The 16,132-nt window shown below is 46.4% G+C and overlaps 1 protein-coding gene across 16 annotated transcripts in view; it reads left to right on the top strand.

Moving 5' to 3' along the window:
• Window positions 1-415: 415 nt before the first annotated feature.
• The window catches only part of Clip1 (CAP-Gly domain containing linker protein 1), a 119,107-nt gene continuing 103,390 nt past the window's right edge, over window positions 416-16,132 (top strand). For 7 of the 16 annotated variants that reach the window (XM_037198717.1, XM_037198714.1, XM_037198715.1 and 4 more), the window contains exon 1: window positions 418-527. The gene's annotated coding sequence lies outside the window, so the exon portion shown is untranslated. Of the gene's footprint in view, window positions 528-16,132 lie in introns of all 16 variants that reach the window. The other 9 variants (XM_037198727.1, XM_037198725.1, XM_037198724.1 and 6 more) reach the window with 3 other exon arrangements.

Genomic DNA, 16,132 nt, shown 5'->3' with positions numbered 1-16,132 from the left:
ATACACCCCCTACCCCCCAACCGCACCCCATCCCACCCCACCCCATCCCAGCAGGGGTCGGATCGACCGACGTGCAGAACCAGCCAGCCCAGCCAGCCAAGCCATCCGGGGTGACTTGCAAAAATTCTGGGCACTCCTTGGCTAGGAAACCGGGGAGGCGCCTGAAATGCCAAGGCGCCCGCGGGCGCAGGCCTCTCGGTGGGTGCCCCGGGGGCGTCTGGCTCGCTCGTTCTCGCGGCGGTCTGGGGCGGGGGTGGTGGTGGTGAAGGATGTAGGGGCGCGCAGACAAAGGGGCGGCGGGGAGCTGGCGAGCGGCTGCGAGGAGGGGCGGGCGAGCGAGCGGGCGGCGGCGGCGTCTTCTCCTCCCGGCCCGCGCGGCGGCGGCGGCGGCGGCGGCGGCGCGTCACGTTCTCTTCCCCGCCCCGAGCCGAAGAGCCGGGGAGGCGGGAGGGAGGCGGCGGCCGCGGCGGCTGCTGCTGCTGCTGCTGCTGTGAGGCAGGTGGCGGAGACCCGCGGCGTCCCAGGCGGTGAGCGAAGCCTGTGTTTTCTCTCTATCTCTCTCTCTCTTCTCTCCTTCCTCGCCGTTTCTCTCCCTCCGCTCCTTCCCGCCGCGCTGGGGTCCGGGCGAGCCTGGGAGAGGAAGGCTCGCCCCTCTGCTCCCGCCACGTCCCCTTCGCCGGCCGGCCGGGGCCGCGGCTTGCGGCGGTGACCCGGGCGCACCCGGTGACGGCGGGCAGTGAGGAGCGAGCGAGCGAGCGAGCGGGTGAGCCAGGGCTTGGCGGCGAGCCGCGCGCGGCCGGCCGGCCCTGTCAGCCGCGGCCCGGGCCTTGCCTTCCTCCCTCCCGCCCGTCTCAAGATGGAGCGTGGACTCCTTGGCCCCCCCTGCGCCGCCGCTCGCCCGCGTCCTCGCCTCAGCTCTTGGGATCGGGAGGTGGTTTGTTTGCGGGGAGCTCCGGGGATGGCTCTGCCCCTCGTGGAGGCCGCGGGTCCGGTTGGACCTGTTGCCCCGGGACGCCGCCGCCGGAGTCCTTCCTCCTCTAAAGTCAGGCCGGGGACGCCGGGTGCCCCTGTGTGCGAGCCGGCATGGAGGGCGTCCTTGCCTGGGTCGCCCCGGGCCCGACCCGATCCGGCCCGGCTGGGGCCACGTCCCTGCTCGGCCCCGGGCTTTTGTGGTTTTGTTTTTTCCCCCCTCTTCAGATCCCTGGGATCTCTGAGAAGGTGGAAGGGCTGGCGGGGCGGCACGGGGGTGCCGGAGCTCTCTGAAATCACCGCTGCCGGGTAACCCGAACCTGCTCCGGCGGCCGGGGATTGGCGCGGGAGACGGATGACACTTGTTCGGGGAGGTGGAGGGGGGTGGGTGGCGGCGGGGAGGGGAGCGGGGGGGGGGGGAGAGAGCGTTTAAAAAGCAGAGGCTGCTGGTTTTTTCGCCTCGGATTTGGAGGTCTTGCGTTATGATTAAAAAAAAAAAAAAAAACAAAACATATATATCGGATTTTGATCCTGGAGTCCGGCCCTGAAATCCCGCTGCCTCTCCTCTTCATGTGGCGTTTCCATCTGCCGGGAACCGCGCACCACCACCCCCTTCCTCCCTGCCCAGCCCCACCTCTCGGGTATGGAAATGACACGTTAGGTCTGTGACCCATGTGGATGGATACCTGTTTTTAGCAAATAACTTGGGCGCCAATTACTGTGGGTTTTTTTGGTTTTTTTTTTGTTCAAGGAGCGTGGAGATGATTTCTATATTTTTTTTCTTTTTTCGTGTGTGTGTGTGTGTGTGTATGTGATTCAGCAGCCTGGCCTCTCTTCCTCTTCTAGGCCAAGACTGTGCCCGGCTGCTTGGGGCTCTGTTAAGTATTTATGCCGTGGCTGGCTGCCGCGATGTGATGATTCTGGTTCTAGGATATTGTTATTATTTCTCTTATTAGTGGTTCCCAGTCAGGAGAGCGGTGTTTGGCTTCTAGGCGTGCTGACTGAGAATCTTTGGCCAGAATCCTCAGGCATTGCTGCTCTTCAGCCTCGGGGGCATTTCTTTCTCTTGAAATAATAACAATTAACGTTTATTGAGGCTTCTTCTGGCCAGGCTCTGGGGCAGGTGTGGGGTTTTGAATCTCGTTGTAATCCATCCAACCTAGGAAGGTTGTTGTCATCCACATTTGCCGAGAGGGCATTGAAAGGTCAGAGTCACAGCTAGTAAGTGATGTCAGGAGTTGTACTTCGGTCAGCTTAGTAGTTTTTGTCTGCCCAGTGAATCAATCAGTGGCTCAGAGCGAGACTGGACATTATGAAAGCTAACAGAGTGGGTGAGTGCTCCTTGTTGAGGTTCAGAGGAAGCTGTTAGGCATCCACTAGGCCCGCTTCAAAGGGTTAAAAATGAAACTGGGTGGGAACTTTACTAGGATCCCCGAACACGAGGATCTTGCTGTTTTCTGTTTTTTTTTTTTTTTTTTTTTTTTTTTTTTTTTTTTTTTTAACAGCCATGGTTTAGCTCAAAAAAGCAAGCCAATCTGGTTCTTTTTTGGTTTTTCTGTGTAGCTTTGCGTCTTTCCTGGAACTCACTCTGTAGCCCAGGCTGGGCTCGAACTCAGAGATCTCCCGAGTGCTGGGATCAAAGGTGTGCCCGGCCAATCTGGTTCTTTAAGGATTATGAAACTTTAAGGAGTTTCATAGTTTCTTCTAAGAATTAATTTTTAGTACATTTAGTGTGTGTGTGTTTGTGTATCATAACATGGGTGTGGAGGTCAGAGGTCAGACATCTTGTGGGAGCCAGGCCTTTCCTTCTGCCTTGTAAGTCCATGGATCAAGGTCTGTGCTACCCAGGTAGGTCCAGTGGATCAAACTCAGGTTGTCAGACCTGGCTGCAAAGCACCTTTTCCTGATGAAGCCATCTTTCCAGGCCTAGAAGTTTAATACTTCATTTATTTTTACCCAGTTTCTAATATTAACTTTGTTACATGACCCATTATGTTTGTGGATTAACTCAGTAATGTTTGATTTTTTTTTTCCCCTGTAACAATCATGCTTGGGATTGGACTGATGCCTTAGACAGGGCAGGCAAGCACAGCCACAGAGCTTCATCTCCAATGTGGCTTTTAGAAATTTTTAATTTAAGCAAGGCGGTGGTGGCGCACACCTTGAATCCAGCACTTGGGCGGCAGACCCAGTCGGATCTCTGTGAGTTCGGGCCCAGCCTGGTCTACAGAGCGAGATCCAGGACAGGCACCAAAACTACACAGAGAAATTCTGTCTCAAAAAAAAAATATTAAAATTTAATTTTAATGATTTATTTTTATTTTATGTGTACAAGTGTTTGCTTGAGTGTGTGTTTGTGCACTGTGTGCCTGCCAGGTGCTAGAGGAGGTCAGAGAGGATGTTGGATCCCCTATAACTGGAGTTACAGATGGTCAAGAGCTACCATGTGGGTTCTAGGAACTAAACCCAGGTCCTTTGCAAGAGCAGTAAGCACTTTTAACCTTTGAGCTATCTCTTTAGCCCTGTTTATTTAAAAAGAATATATATATATATATATATATATACACACACACACACACACACACACACACACACACACACACACACACGAACATAAACACAGACACCAAGGGGTGGCAAGTATGTACATGTTAGCGAAGTGCCCAGGGAAGACAGATGGGAGCTGGAGTTACAAGTAGCCTCCCAACGTGGGTGCTAAGAGCCCAGCTCAGGTCCTCTGCAAGAACAGCACTTGCTTTTAACTGCTGAGCCGTCTCTCCAGCACTCCTGCCCCTGCCCCCTACTTTGTGGAATTCTCTGCACAATTCTGCCATTTTATGTGCTCAAAATGTTTATTTAGTTGATTGAAATTATGTGATCCATAAATTTCAAGACTGGCTTTGTAGATGTCAGAGCTAAAGAAAAAAAAAAAACAAGTGTTCATGGTAAAGACACAAGGAGATGGCTTAATATTTGTTGACGTAAAAAAAAAAAAGGCCATTTGACCCAAAATTTCCATACTGGTGCACACCTTTAATTCTTGAGCTTGTGAGGCAGAGGCAGCCTGGTCTACAGAGCTAATTTTAGGCCAGCTAGGGATACACAATGATAGCTTGTCTCCAAAAACTGTAAAAACAAACAAAAAAGCCAATTGGGATTAGCAAAATGGCTCAGAAGGTAAAGAATCTTGCCCTTCAATCCGATTCATGGGACCCACTGACTCCTGAAAGTTGTCCTTGGACCTTACATATACACACTAAATGAATTGAATGTAATTAAAAAAAACAAAAGCCATCTATCTATGAAGTGTTAGGTGACTTTTCACCCTGTTTAACTTCCTATTATCTGAAGAGCCAATTTTCTTGTACAAATGAGGTGAGAGATCAAATAGTTTTTCTTGTCCCTTCCTCCCCCGTCTCTCTCTCTCTCTCTCTCTCTCTCTCTTCTCTCTCTCTCTCTCTCTCTCTCTCTCTCTCTCTCCTTTTGGTTTTCCAAGACAGGGTTCCTCTCTGTAGCCCTGGCTATCCTGGAACTTGCTCTGTAGACCAGGCTGGCTTCGAATTCAGAGATCCACCTGCCTCTGCCTCCCAAGTGCTGGGACCAAAGGTGTGCGCCACCATATGTGGCTCCTGGAGTTTTTCCTTGACATGAAAAAGAAATAAAAGAGTCAATGTTATTAGTCATGGCAAGCCTGTACTTCTCCTTTCAATATCGTGGAAATGATTTTTCCAGAGGCTGTTTATGGAGCTGTGGTGAATCTGTCTGTCTGTGTAATGAAGTCTGTTCAGTATTCACACCACAGATACTTATCCAGCCATTTACTGTGCCATATACCCTTCTAGTGACACACGCTAGTGACACAGCCCTGGATAAAATGACCTAACCTCATTCTCTTAGAACTTCTCTGCCAGCCACTGGTGGCTTTTAATTCCAGCACTCGGGAGGCAGAGCAGGTGAATCTCTGAGTTCAAGGCCAGCCTGGTCTACAGAGTGAGTTCCAGGACAGCCAGGGCTACACAGAGAAACCCTGTTTCGGAAAAACAAAACTTCCCTTCCCCTAGGAAGATGATACACATATTAAACATAAGTATTTTATCTATTAGAATGCCATGCATGGCAAAGAAAAAAGAATACTAACCAGAGAAGGAGGAATACAAAGAGTTGTGGATAAAATTATAGGAGTTTCAGATAGGGTTGCAAGAGACCCAGCCGAGAAGATGATTTCAGTAGAAATGTAAAGAAAGTTAGAGAATGCTAGTCCCTAAAGGAAACAGGGATCATATGGAAGAGGGACCAAACTTGATATCGGAAGCTTGGAGAGCAGATCATCTGAAGCCTTACAGGCTGTTACCCTGAAACTATTTGTTAGAATACTGAAAGACCCGGAATGATTTAGTGTGTCATCCATTCATTTATCCGCTCGTCTGTCCGAGAGATGAGGTTGAACCCAGGCCTCTCACATGTACCCTGCCAACACTCTCCCACTGAGCTGTACACACACACTGTCCCTCCTCGTCCCCCCCCTTAACTCCTGGCTTAGCTTCCTGCGTGCTGGGATTCCAGGTGGGAGCCATCTGACATCGTACCTGACCTTTTGGGCCTCCTCTGCCTCTCAAGTGTGGGGATTAAAGACCTGCACCACCACCTGGCTCCATACCTGGCCTTTTTGTTTGTTTTGTTTCTTGTATTTGAGACCGGGTTTCTCTGTGTGGCCTTGGCTGTCCTGGTGTGCTACTGCCGCCGCCAGGCTTCATACCTGGCTTAAAAAAAAAAAAAAAAAAAAAAAAAAGGGATCTTATATGTTGCCTCTGATCAGCTAGATCTCACCATCCTACCCCCTTAGTGTCTTGCAGTAGCTGGGGTTGGGTATTGACTACCATGCCCAACTTTCTGCTGTCTTATTAACTGGAATCAAGGTCGAGTTAAAAACATGGAGAATTGAAAGTTTAAAGAATTTTACTGTCTGGCTTAAAAGTCTCATAGCTAATGAAAACAGAGCAAGAACTGAACCCTAGTTTATGTTATTTTAGCAAATGTGCAAAATGCTTGGCAATAGGATATCAAGTCAGTGGCTGCTCAGAAGTTGGCTAGCCAGGTACTGGACTTGACCCCCTTCACACCCACACACCCACACTGGGGATTAAACCTCGTTTCATACATGCTATATTCCGGAAACCACCACTTTCCTATTGAGTATATACTTTTTTTGTATAATTTATTTTTAATTTTATTGTATGTGCATTGGTGTGAGGGTGTCAGATCCCCTGGAACTGGAGTTACAGACAATTGTGAGCTGCCATGTGGTTGCTGGGAATTGAACCTGAGACTCTGGAAGAGCAGTCAGTGCTCCTAACCACTGAGCCATCGCTCTAGCCCTGAATATAGACCTTTATACTTTACTATTAAATTTTTTTTTCTGTGTATGGATTTTTGCCTGCATGTATGTCTGTATACCACATTGATGCTGTTCTTGTGGAGACCAGAAGAGGCAGTTAGATCCCCTGGAATTGGAGTTACAGATGATTGTAACCCTGCATATGGATGCTGGGAATTGAACCCCGGCTCTCTGGAAGAACAGCCAGTGCTCTTAACCGTTGAGCCAGCCTGTTTTTGTACATCAGCCCAGGATCTTTGTTTAACCCCAGGGGTCTATGTCATGAGATGTGCATGTTCTTCTCCCCAGCCCTACTTCTGGCAGCACAGCCCTGCTTTTTAGTCTTAAAAGTTTCATGGTTCTCTTGAAACACACACACACACACACACACACACACACACACACACACACACACCACACACCCGCCCAAAAAAAAAAAAAAGGTTTCATGCTTCAGTTTCTTTTTCTTTTTTGGGTGGGAGTGGGGGAAAACACAGTTTCTAAGACAGGGTTTCTCTGTGTAACCTTGGCTGTCCTGGAACTCACTCTGAAGACCAGGCTGGCCTTGAACTCAGAGATCCACCTTCCTCTGCCTCCCAAGTACTGGGTGGGATTAAAGGTGTGTGCTGCCACTGCCTGGCTGGTTTAAACCCAGTTTAACAAACTTTTATATAAGTATTTTCAATCTTAACTGGAAAACAGTATCTGCAATATTCTGTATATGAGTTTTTTAAACAGCTGTTTAAGGAGGCTTTAAATTATTACAACATTTTATATATTTTCAATAAACATAGGGTATGTTTCCCATATAGGTGGAACTCAAGAATCCATATGCTTTAAATCAGCATTGACTGATGGTACTGTACAGGAATTTTAGGGAAGAGTGACCTCTTCAGACTGTAGTCAGGGTACAGAAGGAGCTTCTCCCACTCCATTTTTTTTTTTTTTAATAGGTTGACAGATTGTACTTAACCAACCTTGAATTTGGCTAGGACATCTGGGTTAATATCCTGGACCTGGCATGAAGTTCCAAGGAATCTTGGCCACAATCTGTAAAGAGCTTTTTTTCCCCTTTACATCTCCATCTGGCACTTCTAGAAGGACAGATTCCATTAGCACTAACTCAGTGGGTGGGTCTGGTGTTTGATTGTCTGTTTATTGTGGTCTAGCAACATCTTAAAAGTACTTTTTGCAAAGTCCTTGAAAAGAGGAAATAGTCCTGTTACGGAATCCCTGTTGGGACACCTATCTGGCATCTTAGTCCCTGGGGAAGCTTGCGTTTTCATCTGCGTCCTGTGTCTCTTCGCAGGAATCTTCATGAGCCTGAGACAGACATTTTGCTTCCCTAAATTTTGTGTAATCATATGGCCCAGTATGCTTCCAACTTGAATGACATAGTTGGGTGTCTATATTCTCCCTCGCTTACTTATATCTAAGCTTGGTTTAAATCCCAGTTGAAGAGCCTGCCCTTTTTTGTCACTTGAAAGTGGCAAGTCCTTGATTGACAATGTTATTTTTGAAGCCATGGGCCTAAGGATCCAGATGTTCAGGATGTGCAAATCATCTGGAATTTGGGTTTGATGGATAACAGAAAGGCAACTCTGATTAGTTTTTCCCTTCCCGACTGTACAGATTATTTTTATTTCACATTTGTGTGTGTGTGTGTGTGTGTGTGTGTGTGTGTGTGTATGCATGCATGCATGCGTGTGCGCGTGCGTGCCACAACATGAATGTGGAAGTCAGAGGATATGTTAATTACTTCACTGTTGCTGTGATAAAACACCATGACCAAGTCAACTTACGCAAGAGAGTTTATTTGGGATTATGTTTCCAGAGTGAGAGTCTATAATGGCAGAGGAGGCAGGACCAGAGAGCTGGAAGATTATATTTTCACCTGTAGGCATGAAGCAGAGAGAGCAATCTGGAAGTGGGGTGAGGCTGTGAACTCTAAAAGCCACCCCTAATGATGCTGTACCACCTCCTCAGACAGCACCAACTGAGGGCCAACGCACAGAGATCCGCCTGCCTCTGCCTCCCAAGTGCTGGGATCAAAGGCGTGCGCCCCTACTGCCTGGCTCTAGAAATCTTTTTTTTTTTTTTTAAATAAGAGCAGCCTTTATTGGTTGCAGCAGTCAATTGAAGAGTCCTGTTCTTGTTATTTAGGTCGTATCTACAGATCCAGTTAAAGCCTGAAAATATTGTGTGTGTGTGTGTGTGTGTGTGTGTGTGTGTGTGTGTGTGTGTGTTGTGTGTGTTTGTTGCTAGAGATTGAATCGAGGACCTTGTGCATGCTAGGCAAGTGCGCTACTGCTGAGCTACATGCCCAGCCCCTTGAAGACTTTGTTTTTCAAGACTTTTACAAAAATGTGTATATGTGTGTGTGTATCTAAGTGTGGACTTGTGTATGTGAGAGCAGTGAGCAGTGCCAGCAGAGGCCAGAGGAGAGCATTGGATCACCTCGGGCTTGAGTTATAGGTGGTGGTGAGCCACTGACCATGGCTTCTTGCAAATGAACTTAGCTCTGCTGCATGAACAGTATGCACTCTTGACTACTGAACCATCTCTCCAGCCTCAACCGTCAGTTTTTGTCATTGTTTTGTTTTTTGTTTAGTAAAAGATTTGTTTTTACTTTTTATGTGTGTTTGTCTGTATATATGTGTACGGTGTACATGCTTTGCAGCTGTGGAGGCCAGAAGTGGGTGTCAGATCCCTGTAACTGGAGATACAGATGGTTGGGAGTTGCCAAGTGGGTGTGGGAATCAAATCTGTGTCCTCTGAAGAACAGCAAGTGTTCTTAACCATTGAGCATCTCTCTGGCCCTCCCCTGCTTAAAACAGCTAGAGAGAGAGAGAGAAAGAGAGAGAGAGAGAGAGAGAGAGAGAGAGAGAGAGAGAGAGAGAGAGAGAGAGAAGAGAAGAGAATAATGAGTGAGTGAGTTTAGGCCAGAGGTCAATTTTGGTGTTCCTCAGATATCACCCCTGCTTTTATTTATTTTTTTTTTTTTGAAATAGGGGCTCTGACTAGTCTTCAGCTTAACCAGTTAGGCTAGGATGGCTAGCCAAGGACATCTGGGGGATCCACGTTTCTCAGCCTCTCCAGCTCTGGGATTACAACTATCGGGCACTGGGCCACAATCCTGTCTTTTCTTTTTTTTTTTTTAATTAATTAATTTATTTTTCAGAGCTGAGGACCAAACCCAGGGCCTTGCGCTTGCTAGGCAAGCACTCTACCACTGAGCTAAATCCCCAACCCCTCTTTTTATTTGTTTTTAAATATTGGTTCTAGGGATTGACCTCAGGTCCTTATGCTTACGTAGCAAAAACTTTCAGAGATACCCCTGAACCCTGTTCTTGTGTTGTTTCCTTTGAGACAGGATCTTACTATACAGCCTTAGCTGGCCTGGAACTTGCAATGTAAACCAGGCTGCCTCTGCCACTGTTGTGTTGGGATGTTTGGCCTGTCGCTTCTCTTTTAATCCATATATTCATCAGGCAGTTGTCAAGTATCTGCTATGGGAGGCACTAGCCCAGATAACAACTAGAGGAAAACAGCTTCAAACCCTGGTCCAGAGACACCTGCCTGCTCATAGAAGACAAGTTAAGGGCTGGAGAGCTGGCTTAGAGGTTAAGAGCACTGGTTGCTCTTCCAGAGGTCCTGAGTTCAATTCCCAGGACTCACATGGTGTCTCACAACCATCTGTAATGAGATCTTGTGCCCTCTTCTGGTGTGTAGACATAATGCAAGCAAAATACTGTATACATAATAAATAAATCTTAAAAAAAAAGAAGACAAGTTAAAAACAAGAATTTATTCTTTTTTCTCTTTTTTGAGGTGGGGTGGGGAGTCTTCTATGTCGACTTGGTTATCCTAGAACTTACTGTGTAGGCCTGGACTGGCCTCAACCTTGCAGTGATCCCCTTACTTCAGGCTCTTGAGAGCTGAGATTATTGGTATGCACTATTATACCCAGCAATAGCTCTCTTTCCCTTTATTTTTTATTTTTATTTATTTTTTATTTTTTTGTTTTTTCGAGACAGGGTTTCTCTGTGTAGCTTTGCGCCTTTCCTGGAGCTCACTTGTAGCCCAGGCTGGCCTTGAACTCACAGAGATCCGCCTGCTCTGCCTCCCGAGTGCTGGGATTAAAGGCGTGCGCCACCACGCCCGGCCCCTTTATTTTTTGAGGCAAGGTCTCATTGCATAGCCTTTGCTGGCTGGAACTTCCTATATAGACCAAGCTGGCCTTGAAGTCACAGAAATCCACCTGCCTCTGCCTTCCAAGTTCTGGGATTAAAGGCGTGTGTCACCACATTTGGCTTACTTTTTTTTTTATTTATTTACAAGTGTGTGTTTGTGAGTATGTGTGCGAGCGTGTGGAATTACAGGTGGTTTGTGAGTTCTCTGATGTGAGTGCTGGGAACCAAGCTTGGGTCTTCTGGAAGAGCAATAATGCTCTTCAGTGCTTTAGCTGCCTCTTCAACCTTTTCAGCAGCCCCCACCCCCTTTAAGGTAGATCCTCAGTGTACAGCCAAGGATTATCTCTGAACTGTCGATCTGCTGTGGTCTGGAGTCCTAGGAGGTGTGTGCTACCATGCCCAGCTCCATCCTCTTCTTGACTGCAAACTCCAGCTCTGTTATTTTGTGGAAGACTTTATTCAAATCTTTGGAGCCCAGTTCTTTCATCTATAAATTGTGGATAACAGCTGCTTGATCGTGGGCATGTAGATTAACTGGAGCAATGGGTGTGAACTCAGTAAATGCTCCTCTTCCCCCCACCCCTTCGCCTTTCAACCAACAGTATCATTCTGTCATTTCGGTCGTACTGGGAGACAATGAGGTTTCCTGGCTTGAGAAATGGAACCTTTCTTCCTGCCATGTTTACAGCGTTAGTTTGAGTAGGAGTGACTTTCGTGACTGAAAGGGCATGTTTTAATGAGCAGTTGTCAGTGGGGAACTTGTGATTGACAAGGACTTCAATGTTCCGAATGGAAAAGCAACTTGCGCTCCTCCTGTCAGAACTTGTGTCCTGCCAGCTTGCAGGCCCTTTTGTGTGCTCGCCGGTTGTCTTTCTCAAGGTTTAATTAAAGGTGGAGTTTTCTTTCTAAGGTCTGGTAGAACTTGCTGTGTGTCTGCATCGCAGGTTAGCTACACACAACCGTGACCAACACTGAACCCGGCACCTAAAATCCAAATGAAAGCAACTCTGAGTTTCCACTGACGGCATCTAGGCTGACTGCTCCAGACCGTGGTGAACTTGGAGCGCATTGAATAGACTGACGGCTTCTTTTGAAATCGTCGTTCTGCAGTCTGCTTGTCAATCTGGAAATGTTCCTTTTTCCATTGGCTCTCAAGACCCACAGCAACTGTATAGTTGCTCATTTGCCAAGTAAAAACAAAAAGCCATTTAAAGAGGGGAGCCCACATCCCAAATAATGAGGGAGTTTCCGAGTCTTCTGAGTTGTCTGTGTCCTTCTCTTGTTCTGAACAGTTGGTGTGCCCCATGAAGGAGCAGCAGCAGTGTGTGCCGCCTTCTATTCCTCTGTGAGGATTGGGAAGGCAGGCAATTGGAACACCCCTGAAATGCCCCTTTCCTATCCCTGCTGTGTATAACAGATCAGAAACTTGTTTGCCAGCGCGCTCCAGGGTCAGCAGTCTATCTAGAGATTGAGACTATTAACTATTAACTAACAAGTGATTACACCTTAGAATCAGTTTCCTCAGTGGTAAGGTGAGTTCGTTGAACTAGATTGCTAAGGTCTCTTCTGAGTCGGAAGTTTTATGTTGCTATATTAAGCGTCTTGTTCCCTTTTACACATTAGTATAATTGACTGCTGCTGACCTTAAATTCTTCTGGGAGATAATAACCACAGCTAGTCATTTTAGTCTCCTCTAAGATCTGTTTCTGAGCAGTGACATGTATCAGAATTACAGAATCACTGGAATTTTGTAGAATGTCGTGCGCATGAACAGAGTAGCTCAAATTATTTAGCTTTCTGGGTTTCTTATTTTTCCACATTCTTGTGCAGATGGAAGAACGTTGGGAGGCTGTTTGTTTTTGTGTGTGGAAGTCATAAGAACAGTAGTCCTCATTCCATTGAGCCAAGCAGATATTCATAATCTCTGGCAGTTGCATCAGAGTTTAGAGTTCCCCTTAAAAACAGCATTGTCTAGTGTCCTAGCCTCTGCTGGGGTTGGTTGCATTTTCTCTCTGTCTCTGTCTCTCTTTCCCCTCCCTTTGGAAAACCACTGAGTACGACTTGTACTCTATTCTGTGTCATACACCCTAAGTTTTAAAACCATATAATTTTCAAGTATGACTTAATTTTTCAGAGGATTATGTCTCTGTCTGACTTTTCCGAAAAGATGCCATAAACCTTCCTATTCACTGTCAGCGTCTTATTGTGTGATCCTTTCAAACCAACGCTTAATGCTGACAGGTTGATTTTATAAATTGCTCTGTGAGGGCTTGATCAGAAGAAACTGGAAGTAAGACTCCCTTGTAACACCTTTTGCGTTAAGGAGCCAATTAATTTTCTGAGTCTCACTGGCTTGTCTTGGCCCCGGAGTGTCTAAACGGGCTCCTTGACATTGATCATTTGAATAGTGACTGCTTTGTTTACTGTCATCTCTGTTCTTTCCTGGCTCTTCAAGAGCTGTAGTTTGCTGTTTCAACGTGTTCATTTTAAGGCTGCTGAGTCTGTCTCTTTCATTCATTTATTATTCTTCTTTCAATACTGGAGATGGAATCCAGGGCTTTGCACATTCTAGGCAAGTACTCAAACTACCACTGGGCTACCTCCTTAGACTGAGTCTGACCTTTTAAAAAGGTTTAGGGGGACCGATATGGTGGTGCATGCCTTTAATCCCAGAACTCAGGAGACAGAGACAGGAGGATCTTTATGAGTTCCAGCCATGGTTAGTGAGATCCTGCCCCCTCCCAAAAAAAGCACATAGAATTTGTATATGAAATATTCCTAAATACTTACATAGAGAAGTATCAGGGAGAGTAGGTCTAGCAGTCTTACATCAGTGTCCTGATTGTTTTTTTTTTTTTTTTTTTGTCAACTGGATACAGGTTAGGGTCGTCTGGGAAGAGAAACCTTGATGGAGAAAATGCCTCCATCAGATTGCCTGAAGGCAAGTCTATAGGGTATTTTCTTGATTGATGGTTGATGTGGGGGTGCCCAGCCCACTCTGGACAGTGCCACCCCTGCCAGGGGAGGGATGGGTTGTGTAAGAAAGCAGGCTGAGTGAGCCAGTAAGCAGGGTTCCTCTATGCCCTCTGCTTCAGTTCCTCCCTCCAGTTTCCTGCCTTGAGCTTCGCCTGATGATGGACTGTAAGCTCTGAGTTAATAAACCCTCTTCTCCTCATGTTGCTTTTAGTCATGATGTTTGTTTGTTTTTGGTGGTTTGAGACAGGATTTCCCTGTATAGTCCTGGCTGTCCAGGAACATGCTCTGTAGCCCAGGCTGGCCTCGAACTCACAGAGGTCCGCCTGGCTCTGCCTCCTGAGTGCTGGGATTAAAGGTGTGTGCCACCACTGCCCGACAACCTTGCCCTTTTTAAAGCAGTATCTTATGCCTCTTACCTCACCCTCTCAGGTGCTGGGATTACAGGCATGGGTCACTATGCCTGGTTTGTTTGTCACTTTTGAGCTAGACTTAGATATTGCATTTTCTAGTTTATATGAAAAGTTTTTCTCAATTTCATTTTGCATAGGATTTTTTCAGGTTGTTTGTAGTTAGTTTTTTGCTCACCTACATGTTTAGGAAGTTTAGACTTTGTATTATATTTCAGGTTTTCTTGGTATTATTATTTTCTTTCACTTTTTTGACAGTTATTATATAACCTAGTCTGACTTGGACTTCACTAGGCTAGCGTCACACTCTCAATCTTCCTGTCAACTCTATGTCATGGATCTGGGAGAGGCTCTTTATCTTCTCTACCTTTGAGGATTAGTAGTGACTGAGGAAGGGGTGACTCAGAGAGACATTTTCTTCAGTGGTATAGGCACTGGTAAGGTGCCCATGTATCTTAACTTTTTTTTTAATAACTTACTTATTTTTATTTTATGTGCATTGGTGTTCTGCCTGTATGCATGTGTGAGGATGTCAGATCTTGTAGTTACAGACAGTTAGTGGGTGCTGGGAACTGAACTCATAACCTGGAAGAGCAGTCAGTGCTCTTAACCGCTGAGCCATCTCTCCAGTCCCTGTACCTTAACTCTTAACCCTTTAACCCATAATACCTTAATCCCTGGTCCATGCTCCTGTAAGCAACCCTAGTGAAACTCATTGGAACACACACACACACACACACACACACACACACACACACACACACCATGAAAGTAGAAGGTGGACTAGTAGAAGGATAAAGGTGTGTCACTGTGATCAAAATACCTTATATGGAGTTTGGCACGATGGCACAGAGGATGAAGGCATTTGTCATCAAACCTGACAACCTGAGTTCAATTCTCCAGATCTACGTGGTGGGAGGAAGGAACCAGCTCTTGCAAATTGTCCTCTGATCTTTACACATAGACATTCCCACCCATCCCCAATAAGAAATAAGTATTAAAAAGTATTATATGCATACATGGAAGAATCATAATGAAACCTATTATTATATAGTCAAGATATGCTAATGCCTTGTGATAAAGACACCTTGACCAAGGCAGTCTTTAAAAGACAACATTTAATTTGGGGCTTATGGTTTCAGAGGGCTGGCATCCATGATGGCGGAGCAAAGGCATGCCTCAGGAGCAGCTGAAAAATGAGGAGAGAGAGGGTGAGGGGATGGCTCATGTCTTTGGAAATGTCAGAGCCTGTCCTCTACATCTTCTAATCCTGTCCAAACAGTTCCACCAACTTGGGAACAAATATTTCAACATACAAACCTATGGAGAGTCATTCTTATTCGAACCATCACAGCTAATAAATACATTTTTCAAGTTCATAATCCTCCTGCCTCTGCTTCCTAAGGGCTGGGACTACAGGCATGTGCCATCATGCCCAGCTTAAATTTTTTTTTTTTAATTCCTGAGTTTTCGAATAGAGAGTTAAATAACTGGGAGGGCTGGAGAGGGGGCTCCGTGGTCAGGAGTACTTGCTGCTCTTGCAGAGGACCCGGGTTCAGTTCCCAACATTCACAAGGTGGCTCACAACCATCTGTAAGTCCAGTTTCAGGGACACCAACCCCATCTTCTGACTTCTGCAGGCACTAGGCTTGCATGTAGTGTACATACAAACGTTCAGGCAAAACAGTCCCAACGTAAGAGTAAGTAATCTTTTAAAAAAGGAACGGAAATTTGTGATCTCTCTATCCCATCAAGAGCATCCTACCCAAATTTAAGATTTTATTCCATCTTCCTCAGCACACCGAAGTTGTTGCTGAAACCCAGACTCAACATTACTTCTCCTTGGCCGATGTCACTGGTTATTACATTGGTTTGAAGCAGTGGCTGTCTTGTGACCTGTGCTCTAATTGTGTTGGGTGACATCACATGTTTTCCCTTGTTCCAGGGGCAAGCTTCTGGGAGGTCAGAGTAAATGGTGGCAGAAGGTGGCTTCTTGTCACCCATTATGGTTCTCGATGGCTGAGATCCCTCTCCAGGTACTCTACCTCACATAGACTCTGCTCTCTCTGTATCTTGTGGTTTTGTTCCCTGAGCCACAAAAAAGTGGCCATGACAGACAGTGGCCAGTCACACTGTTTCATCGTTCGGCTTCACTGCCTAAGGGTGCCCAGGGAGGAGAGTTCTGTCTCTACTGGGAAGTCCAGTCGTCTCTA

Source organism: Peromyscus leucopus, chromosome 23, assembly GCF_004664715.2.
Source record: "Peromyscus leucopus breed LL Stock chromosome 23, UCI_PerLeu_2.1, whole genome shotgun sequence".
Classification (NCBI taxonomy): Eukaryota; Metazoa; Chordata; class Mammalia; order Rodentia; family Cricetidae; genus Peromyscus; species Peromyscus leucopus.
The sequence above is the reverse complement of the archived record's forward strand: the minus strand, read 5'-3'. Positions and strand labels throughout refer to the sequence as shown.